Below are 10,623 nucleotides of genomic sequence, written 5' to 3' on the forward strand. Positions count from 1 at the left end.
AAACAAGTTGCAGAAACTACATAATTTAGGAATCTTTTTTTTTCATTCAAAAACAAGCAAATTAACTAATCATTGTTTATATATATATATATACATATGTGGTAAACCTATTTTAAGAAAATCAAGGGAAGGATAAATAAAAAATTTGTAATAGTGTTAGCTCTGAGGGTTGGCAGAGAGGCTTGGGGGAAGATCCTATAGTATTGGTGATTTTTGTTCTTAAGTGACATGGTGAATTCACAGATGTTCATTTTATTCTAGTGCTTTATAATTTTATTATGGTGCATATAACATATGTTTATGTTACATATTTTTTGCATGTATCAATTATTAAATAAGTTTTTATAAAAGAGAATTGAAAAGAGAATAACTTTCTCACCATGTGATTCATTATTATTTAATGGAATGGAAAACACTTTGTGCAGAGGTCAAAAATTAAACACTTCTTTGGGAATAGGTGGAGAATGAAGTTTTCTTCATTTTTTAATAGATGTCTACACTTTGGTCCAGATATTGGATATTAGAGGAATTTAAACACTCTAGTTATTGCTAACTCGATCTCTTCTGGTTTAGAGCAGTCCCTTAACAACATCTATCCATTCACTTTTGCGGAAATGCTCCGTTTCTCAGAGTTTCTCTCCCTAAATGATATCTGGGTGCAGGGGAAGTTTTCACATCTCATGGGGACAAGGGCGAGCGGCCATGCTTCTTAAGTATGCTGTGACTGGTCTGGCTTTGTCTTTGGGTGTCTTGCTAGCCTTTGGGCATTGGCCTCTGCCATTGCTGAATTGGCTGATGATGTCACTGGTCCTGCCTGCTCCTAAGCCATGAGCTGGCATCTGCTATTGCTGCTGATTCTCGGCTCTGCCATTTGCTCTGGTCATCAGGTCACTGCTCTCTGAGGTTTGTCCTAAACTGGTCTTCTGTCAGGACAGTAGTCCTCTTCTCTTTCCCCCAGGGGGATACACGGGACTTCTCATGGAGGCGAGCCAGCAGTGCCTTTTCAGGATCACCGATTTGGAACCTATCTGGCGTCAGCACAAATAATCCATAATTAAGCTATAAATCAAAATTGGGGTGAGTTTATTATATGAGCCAATTTGAGGACTATAGCCTGGGAGAACTTTTCCCCCAAGGAAGGAAGCTCTCCAAAGACACGGGGTGTACAGAGTGATTCTATGCCCACCTTGGAACAAAGAACATATATCACATATGACCGGAATGTCTCTTTTGCTGCTGTCACAAGATGCCTTGCTAGCACAGCAGGTCAGTGGTCACAAGGTGAGCACAGCAGGTCTGTGGCCAGCAGGTCAGAGGTCGTGAGATGAGTTAAAGCAGGTTAGTAATTAATCCTTAGCTTCTGGGAAGAAATGCTTATCCTTAAAGAAATGCTGACGGGGGTAGGCAACACCCCTATCTTTAAGAGCATCATTCTCGGCTTTGGGAGCTTGTGAATGTTTAAAGCAGATGTACAATGCATGCTCAACAGGCCACGTCAGGCCTGTCTGTGAAAACAAGGTCAGGCCGAATTAGTTTAAACCAAATGACTTCCTCCAATACTCCAGTACATCCTATTCCTTCTCATGTATTCACCACTGGACACCTCCCTCCACTGTGCACACTATTTCCTTCTTGCCGTATTAGCAGTTTCTGGGAACAGAACGTCAGCCCACATATTCTTGGGAGGGGCCCTTAATCTGTCTGGGGTTTCTGTCTTCTTCCCATCACTTCCTGCCTTCAGTAGAGCCCCACGGGACCCAGGGAGCATCTGCTCTCTCCTTCTGCTCCCTTCTCAAGGTCTTCTTTACTCTTCCCTCTCCCTTCAGAAACATCATCACTTCCTCTTTAGGACAGAGCAGCCCAGCAGGCAACTGGGCACGTGGGTCTGGAACTTAAGTAGAGATCTGGCAGGACATATCAATTTGGGAGCTGTCAGTACTTAAAAACCGTAATTCTGATCAGAGTAGTTTGCAAAAATATATGCCACTGAGTCATTGGAGCCATTTTGTGCTTCTGGCAAGCACACCAAAAACACATTACCAACACTTATTTATCTATTTTTTTTGTGAGGAAGATCAGCCCTGAGCTAACATCTATTGCCAATCCTCCTCCTTTTTTTTTTTCCCTTTTTCTCCCCAAAGCCCCAGTAGATAGTTGTATGTCATAGTTGCACATCCTTATATTGCTGTATGTGGGACACGGCCTCAGCATGGCCGGAGAAACGGTGTGTGGGTGCGCGCCCGGGATCCGGACCCGGGCCGCCAGTAGCGGAGCGCACACTTAACCGCTAAGCCATGGGGCCAGTCCCATACCAACACTTATTAAACGACCCTAATTTGCCTGTCATTCTTTCACTTAAAGGCACTTTAATTGGTTACACTCAACAATCAGTTGAGAAAAATAAAAACATTTCTCATTTCAAAACACCTTTGCCAACATATCTACATAGATTAATTTTATCTTATCACAAGCTTTACATTAGTTTTCACAAAAACCCAAAGAGCTGCAAATTTTGCTCATTGAATTCATGGGAAATCTCTGCCGTGAAACCTAATTGTCAAAGCTGGTGTTCTTTGTCAAATCAATCAACCAAATCAGATTTTCCTTCTGTCCAGAGACTATCTTTATTCCAATTCAAATGTGTTATTATACATCTTCCTGAGAACTGAATCTTCTGAATTCTAATTCTGACCTGGCTACATGGATACAGTGGGAGCCTTGGCCATGAGTTTGGCTCCTGTTTGAAACAAGATGCTGCAGCCTCCGTTGGTTCTTTTTGTCCTCTCTTTTCTTTGGTTTCTCCTCGGAGCCATGCATCTGGGTCAAGAGGGTATGGAAGAGGCCAGGTCATAAAATAAAATTGTCATCACTTTCGCCACCTGAATTCAGAATAACCCAACAATCTGGGTCAAAATACCTCAATTCTAAAGCTAGATTTCACACTTAGAAATATCCACACGCCAGGAGAAGATATAAAGCTCTCCTGTGGGCTTATGAAGCTTTGTTTAAAGAAGGCTCTGCACACATCAACATTTCAGCCTGTCCCTTATTTGCCCTTAGAGGGTTTTTACATCCCTTAGGCAAAGCACCACTGTGGATTAGGGATGATTAAGAGGTTTGTCTTTCTACAGCAAAGTGGAAGACAAACAATTGTGAAAGGGGAAGTAGATCCACCTTAGCAAGAGAACACATGTTCTTTGAGAATCTGAAAATTGATGGCCTTTACACGTTCCTGTCTGTGTGTGTCCACTGGGAGGGTCACTGCTCTGCAACCCCACTTGGAAGACTGCTACTCTGCTCCACTGGCTTATTTATTTTATAACACTCAGCACAACCTCTACTTACCTTATTTATTTCTGTCCCTATCATCTGTCCCCGCCACAGAATGTAAGAGGCTCAGAAACAGCACCTGGATGCCTTGTTCCCTGCTCGTTCCTGGAGCCTAGGACACTGCCTGGCACACAGTCAATGTTCACTAGGTAGCTGTTGAACGAAAGAACAAATCTTCTGTATTGTAGCTCCCTGCTGGTAGTGCCAGAAATAAAAAGGCGATATGGTTCCCTGGCTCTGCTAAGGAAAACAGTTAAATCCCTCCAATGACATCTCCCAGGAATGCCCCTGTGCCTCTCGCCCATCTCCAGGAACCTTACACATGCTGCTCCAGTGCAAGCACAGCTGGGGATCCGGGTGGGGGCTTGGGCTCTGGATTTTGGACTGCTAATATAAAAGCTGTTTTCTTCCAGCGTTATTAACTTCTAAGCCTCTTCCTGTTTTCCTATCATGGCCAAACCCACCTCTTGGCAGACATTAAAGTCTGAACTTTTGAATTAGATTCCTGAACTGCGATTAAACAGATTTGGAATCTCAACAAAAGAGATTGCAAAATACCAACAAAATCCAGACTATTCCATAGGGATTGCACCCAGCGGAGGGAGGCAGGACAGGCTCAGTCTGTGGGCCTCCTGGCAGCATCTCTGGGGAAGGCACTGTCTGCTCTGGGCAGGGAATTCCAGGCTGGGACGGGACGGGGTCTGCGCTGGTGGTTTGCTGTCATCGCCCTCAGTGTGCGGGCAGGAGCTGGTGGAACACAGGGTGAGGTTGCTCCAGCCTTCAGCTCACAGTCACGCCTCATGGGTCAGTGTTCTCATTGACACGCAGAAGCCTTACTACCAGCATTTTCACAAGCCCAGTTTCCGCCCAGGGAAACTGAGGGGGAGAAAGGCTGGTATTATGTCTTCAGGGCCACCACCCTTCAACAGAGCAGTAAGATAAACACCAGCCTCCCACCCTGTCCCCACTCGACGTCCCAGCCTCCCACACTGAGACGCATTCATTCAGACTGTTTTCCAAGCAGTGCTGAGTCTTCATAATGAAGGGCTCTCTGAACACACCAATGAAAGGAGCTTTCTGTGTATCGGTCTGATTTATAAAAAAAATCAACGTCTCCCAATGCTTGCCTGTCCATTAAAAACTCAGTGTTGATCAAAAAAAAAGAAAGAAAAATCCAAACAAACAAAACAAACAAAAAACTGACTCTATGCTCCCAACCCATTAATCAGTGACCTTTTCCTCCCCGACAATTCAATACACCTGAATTCAAATCTTCTGGCGGATTCTGCCAACTTTTTCTTTTGTGGGGGAGGGCACCACAATTTGTTGTGGTGAAAAAAAAACTACCAGTGGCCTGAGTGAGTTCCTTTTGCGTTTCTTTGGCGCAGTGGGAGCTGACATCAGAGTTAGAGGGTATACAATGGAGCATGTCACCTCCCCGGGGAAGGGGATGTCCACACCCTCGGCCAGGTCAGAGCTCTCTGTTCTAGCATCTGTGGATCTCGCTCTGCGTCTCCCAGAGAGGCCCAAGGCTTCCCCAGAACGACAGAAGCCTGTTGATCCACAGAGTTGAATGTTTTCCTTATTGCTTTAAGCACAAGCCTGATGCTTTTAATAGGCCAGTGAAAACCTGAACATCACACCTTGTTCCTGGTTCCAAGAGCCACAGGGCCCTGCCTCGGCAACCAAGACTCAACCTTCCTCCACCAAAATGAGGGGGAGAGTGGAGCTGTTGACCGAGGGCTCGTGGCATGTAGAAGACGATGAGAGGGTGACCAGCCAGACCCAGGAGGTGTCAGAGCTGCCAGAGCATCCCAAGCGCCTGCAGCAGCTCTGGGCGCCCGTCGGTAAGGAGTTATAACAGCAAATGAACAACTGCATGAACCCTGAGCTGCTGGGGACCACACAAAAAGATGAAATGGTTACAATGTGTCTTTAGAATCCTGGGGCTTTCTCTTGTGTGTGCTTTTTCCTTGGCAATATCCAAGAAACTAGTCTCCTCCACAACTTATCAAAACCTGCTCTTGGGAAAGAGAGAAACCCACCCACATCAAACTCTGCAAGACTGTAAGTGCCATCCTTCCCGGGCAATCTTGCATTTTAAAAGGGATCAAGTCTTTATGCTAAGGAGTGAATATCTATGTGTGGAATTTTAGCCATCAGCCAGTTTGCAGTGTGGGAGGGGGATGTACAAAGATTTGGAGAGGTGCCCACAGAGCTTTCCCAGAATTGCAGAAATCTTGGAAGCCACCCGTTCATTTTGACTTTGCATAGTCAGGCTGGCCAGTATATCACGTGCCAGTGACTCAATCTCCGGGCTGGGCTTGGCCAGATATGAGTGTGTGGGGGTCCTCGATGGTGAGGATCTTCTAGCAGGCAGGATAAAATCACAAGCTTTCCTTTCACAGGTGTTTATGGAGCATGTGCCAGAGGCAGGGGCTACAAAGATGAAAGTGTCAGTAAGCTCCCGGCTTCAAGGAGCTCACGATAGCCTCAAAGGAGGCGGGGAGACACCAGAGCTTGGAACTCATTGGGCGCAATCCTTTAATGACAGCAGGATGGGGTGAGGTGGCCCTAATACTGGGAGGGGGGTCCAGCCAGGCAGGGGGACGGGGCAGGGGTCTTCAAACCACACACAGAGTTCCCCAGGGGAACGTGCCAGCAATGGATCAATTTCTCAAATCCTCAATGTTTGTCAGTTTTCCTCTAAAACTGCCTGGAGAATGCAACACCTTCACAATAACCCTCCTCCCATTTACAAAAGAAAGCCAGCTCCTTATCCACCCCAAATCTTATTATGGAGCATTTTTCTGGGGTGTAAAAACCTCTGTAGCCCCCAGGTGCCAAGGTGAAACACTGTCTTTCCCTGTTTTGCATACACACTGTTAAGGGTGGAGTTGGGGTGCTCCGAATTCAGGATCAGAACGCCTTGACCAAGGGACCAAAGTTCACACTTGCGTGCCCTGGGAACTGACATCCTGACCTCCTCAGGGGACGCACCGAGAAAACACAACATCACTTCTGGGGTCGTCCAGCCACAAACGCATACCTCAATCTAATCACGAGGAGAGCGGAGACGAAACCAAACTGAAGGACATTCTACAAAATAAATAGAGCCTGTGGTCTTCAAAAAGCAAGTTCAAGAAAGACAAAGAAAGGCTGCAGCAGAGTTCCAGTATCTTCCGGAGATGTGACAGCCCAGTGCAATGTGTGGTCCGGGATTAGATCCCGGAAAAAAAATCCTAAAGGACATTACTGGGACAGTTGTCAAAATTTGAATACGGACTGTGGATTGGACAATAGTATTGTTTTAATATTAAATTTTGTGATTTTGCTAATTCTACTGTGGTTACAAAAGAGAATGTCTTTGTTCTTAGGAAATTCACATCCAGTGTTTAAGGATAGAGGGCAGATATTTCCATGACTCTCGAGCGATTCATTACAAAGCCAGTGTGCACATGTACATCAATACAGAGTAAGTGATGAGGCAAATGGAATAAAACCACAAATTGGTGAATCTGGGCGAAGGGTGGACGGGAGTTCCTGGGTTATTCTTCCCGCTTTTCCGTAAATTTGAAATTATGTCACAAGAAGTTGCAAATAAATACACAAGGAACTCTGGGCATATGATAACTTTTCTACATTGCTGTTTTCCACATTTTCCTTAAGGAATGCATATTTTTATAATGAAAAATTAATAAATGCACATCATTTTTTAAAAGAATATGGTAGTGATGCTGACTCTTAAGTATAACTGGAAAGTTTTCCAGATCTATCAAAAAATATCCAGATGTGTGGATTTAAATTCAGAGATAAAAATTTTACACAATTTTTTTCATGCTTATTCAGGTGGCATTATCAAATGGTGTCATGAAATATATTTTCCAATTATGGTCAGTCTTCATGTTATTTCTTTTTAAGAAGTCTTTAATATGTTCTACCTCCCACTGAACATATATTTATTTAACTCTATGATGAAAAATAACTGGTACTTAGTTTTTCAAAATTCTTTTAGGGGGTCCGCAAGCAAAATCGTGTGCATCCCACTGGAATAAGGCGTGTGATGGTTTGACTCTGACAATAGGAGGGGGGAGTCAGCATTGGGGAGACCCCTGGGAGAACAATGGGGTGCTCTGGCAAATAGAGGCAGCCCAGTGGGTCAGAAATCAAAGCCAGCTCCCTATGCTTGGAACGGCAGCAGCCAGCCCCCAGGTCCCCGTGCAGAACACAAGTTCCTGGGTGGAACCAGGAGATAATCTGGTTTCCCTGGGGGGACTTGGGCCCAGAGAGCAGAACAGGGATGGGCGGGGGGCGCCTCTCAGGAATAAGGCCAAGGTGAGGGCTGCACTAGCAGAGAGGATGAGTTGATGCTGAGTCCCTGTGTGCTGGTCCAGCTGGGTTTCCTGAGATTGAAAGGAACCAGTACTGTTGGGCCCATGTCAAGAACCTCCGCCCTAGAGGCTGGGGCTGGCCGTGTTCAGGTGGGCACAGGGGGGCACCAGAGGACTAAAGAGGCTGAGAACCAGGCAGGGCCTGGCGGAAACAGCCATCATGGTAGTCATAGCAGTTAGACTTCTTTGTGTGCATAGAACTCTCCAAAGTAGGAATAACACGCCCATTTTAAAGAAGCACAGGCTGAGGCTCGTGTTGCCAGAGACCACCATGGAGCTGAATTTGGATTCCTAAACACTTAGGCTCTTTCCAGCAAACCAAGCTGCTGTAGGTTCCTTCTGTCCCCACCCACCATCCCCATCCCCAGCCTCATTCCATTCCTGCTGAATACCTTTTGGGCCCAGCTCGTACCCCTAAATGCACGATTTATTACTGAGTCATGGAGGTGCCCTTGATATCAGCGGTCCATCAGGCGGTATCTCAGCTCTGGAGCAGTGCACATTGAGCAGCAGGAGAAGACGCTGAGAAGTCTTCCCGGGCAGCCTGGGGAAGCATGGCCTGTGGCTCTCAGCCTGTGCAGAGGCCTCAGAGAACGCAGGGAGCCTGAGAGATCCTAACATCCCCCCTCCAGCATTCCTCGGGGTGGCGGGTCCCAGGCAGGGTGCTCTGTCTCCGCTCCTTTTGCTTCTGCACCCTCAGGAGGCCTCCTGCTCCCTAAAAGTGACTTACAGACCTCTTTCCAGATCCTTACCAAGAAGCACTACAGCAGGCTCAAGCCTTGTCACAGAGGGACGGTGGCTCCACGTCTCAGCCTGGACGACCCTGTATGATCCGCGTGGTCTCTAAATCAGTGGTCCCCAAAGTGGGGCCCCAGGACCAGCAGCAGCACCCCCTGGAAACTTGTTAGAAATGCAAAAATCTCCCCTGACCTGCTGAGTCAGAAACTCTGGAGGAACCACCCAGCCCTCCAGGCGAATCTGATGTACTCAGCTTTGGAAACCACACATTTCCTTGCACGTAAAATGGGTATTATCTGTTCTTAACCCAAGTATGGTTTTGGGGATTAAATAAAATAGCGCAGGGTAAATGTCCCTGTTATCTTACCAGTCACCGCTTTAGGAGCACAAGCTGTTTCACAAGAATGGAGGAATCTTCTGGCATGTTCCCTACTTGTTTTCTTCTTCCCCTCATCTAGGCCGCTTGACTGCTGCTTCTCTATCCCACCCCTGAGTCACTCAGGTCACCGCTGCTCCAACCCCTGTGCCCAAGGCCGGAGTCCCCTCTCTCTCCACTGCTGTTTACATTGTTGAGGAAAGTCCCCCCAGTAGGCTCAGCCACTCTCTGCAGTTACCCAACCCAGCAGCCTCTGGACCCTGTCCATAGACAGCCCCCCATCACCTCCCCTCCTCCATCCTGTACCCGAAGGTCAAGTGACCAACCTTGCAGATTCTAGACACATGCCTGGGGCGGTTGGGGAGGAGGGTGGGTAGAGGGGCCTCCCCTTCATTAATAACCTAGCCCCAAGTACTCTCTATATTAGCTGCATTTACCCCATTCTCCCACCTAGGCTTCATTTTGTCTCCGCTTGCAACTGAAGGTGGTCTATCTTTTTCTTTTTCATTTTTGACTTTGGAGTGGATTCGCATCTCTTCTCCACCAGCAGGCTTGACAGACTATATGTGCACCATTCAGTCTGTCGACAAACATTACTGATAGTACAGTAACGTTTAGAAGGTGGGAAGTCAGTTCAGATGATCTTCTCTTTAGTTTTCTCTTTACATTTCCAACCCCTCGACTCACAGGGCCCCTTCCTCCCCCTACTTTGGGTGTCAGCTCCTCTCTTGAACCCCAGGACAAGGCAGCACCTGGGAGATCTTTAGACATTCAGAATCTCCCCACCCCAGACCCAGAGAAGCTGCCCTTGCATTTTAACACCTCCTCCCGGAAATTCACATGATTCACCCGCTCCAGGGTGCCACTGGCTTGAAATACGAACTCCCAAAGGGTCTGAGGAATGAGTTGGGGGTAGACCCCAGGAATCCGAGTTTTTCAAGCAATCTTCTCAGGTGATTCTTATGATAAAGTAAATTTGGAATCAGGGTCCAGGATAAGGGTCAGAAAACAACCAATTTTCACCCCAAGGTGGACCTTTGGGGCATTAGTCTTCAGTTTTTTTTTGCTGAATGGAATTTGTGGCATCCGGAGTGTGGCAGAGGCCACCTCCCCAACTCCTCTTCTTTTAAAAAATGTTTCTCTTTAAATTCCAGCAATTCAAAAGGAAATAAAGTAAAAAATATAAATTCTTTTCCTGTTCTTAACATCCAGTACCTGAGATCAGAACAAGATTGCTTAAATCAGTAAAGTGGGGATCTGGGGGCCAAACTCCAGGGTTAAAAGGGCTGAGCCCCAGCTGGAAGCGGACACGTGTTTGGTGGCCAGGTCGGTCCTCGGACATCCTCGGGCTGCAGCGCCTCACCGGCCGCCCGTGTCGGTCCGCGGGCCCCAGCATCACAGCGCTGCATCCAGTCGGGAGAGGCGGATCTCCAGCTCAGGCTTTTTTCCCAAACTGCCAAAGCCACCGAGTCCGCCAAGCTCCCGGCCGGCTCTCGGGCAGGCCCCTGGAGACCGCCCCCTCGGGTCCTCTGGACAAGGGCGCAATTTACCAGCGCGAGCCGCCCCTGCCCACCCAGATGAGGACGCTCGCTTTTTTTTCATTAAGCCATCAGATTCAATATTTACAAGAACAATCCCATGCTTAGTTCTAAAATTACCGGCCACACAAGGAATAGTTTACTTCTCACAACAAGAAAAACCTAGGCTTGTGCCTCACTCTTAAAAATCAGAATAATAAATAAAGTAAAATATTAAACAAAATAAATTGCTTATTGCATGCGCCCCCTT

At 46.9% G+C, this 10,623-nt stretch overlaps 1 long non-coding RNA gene across 1 annotated transcript; it reads right to left on the bottom strand.

Moving 5' to 3' along the window:
• Positions 1–2,291: 2,291 nt before the first annotated feature.
• LOC131412441 (uncharacterized) lies at positions 2,292–6,623 on the bottom strand. The gene is made up of 3 exons (XR_009221771.1): positions 6,380–6,623; positions 3,346–3,483; positions 2,292–2,817 (listed from the first exon to the last, which is right to left on the bottom strand). It is a non-coding gene; the product is annotated as an uncharacterized LOC131412441 (long non-coding RNA).
• Between the last annotated feature and the right edge of the window lie 4,000 nt (positions 6,624–10,623).

Source organism: Diceros bicornis, chromosome 13 (genome assembly GCF_020826845.1).
Source record: "Diceros bicornis minor isolate mBicDic1 chromosome 13, mDicBic1.mat.cur, whole genome shotgun sequence".
NCBI classification, from domain to species: Eukaryota; Metazoa; Chordata; class Mammalia; order Perissodactyla; family Rhinocerotidae; genus Diceros; species Diceros bicornis.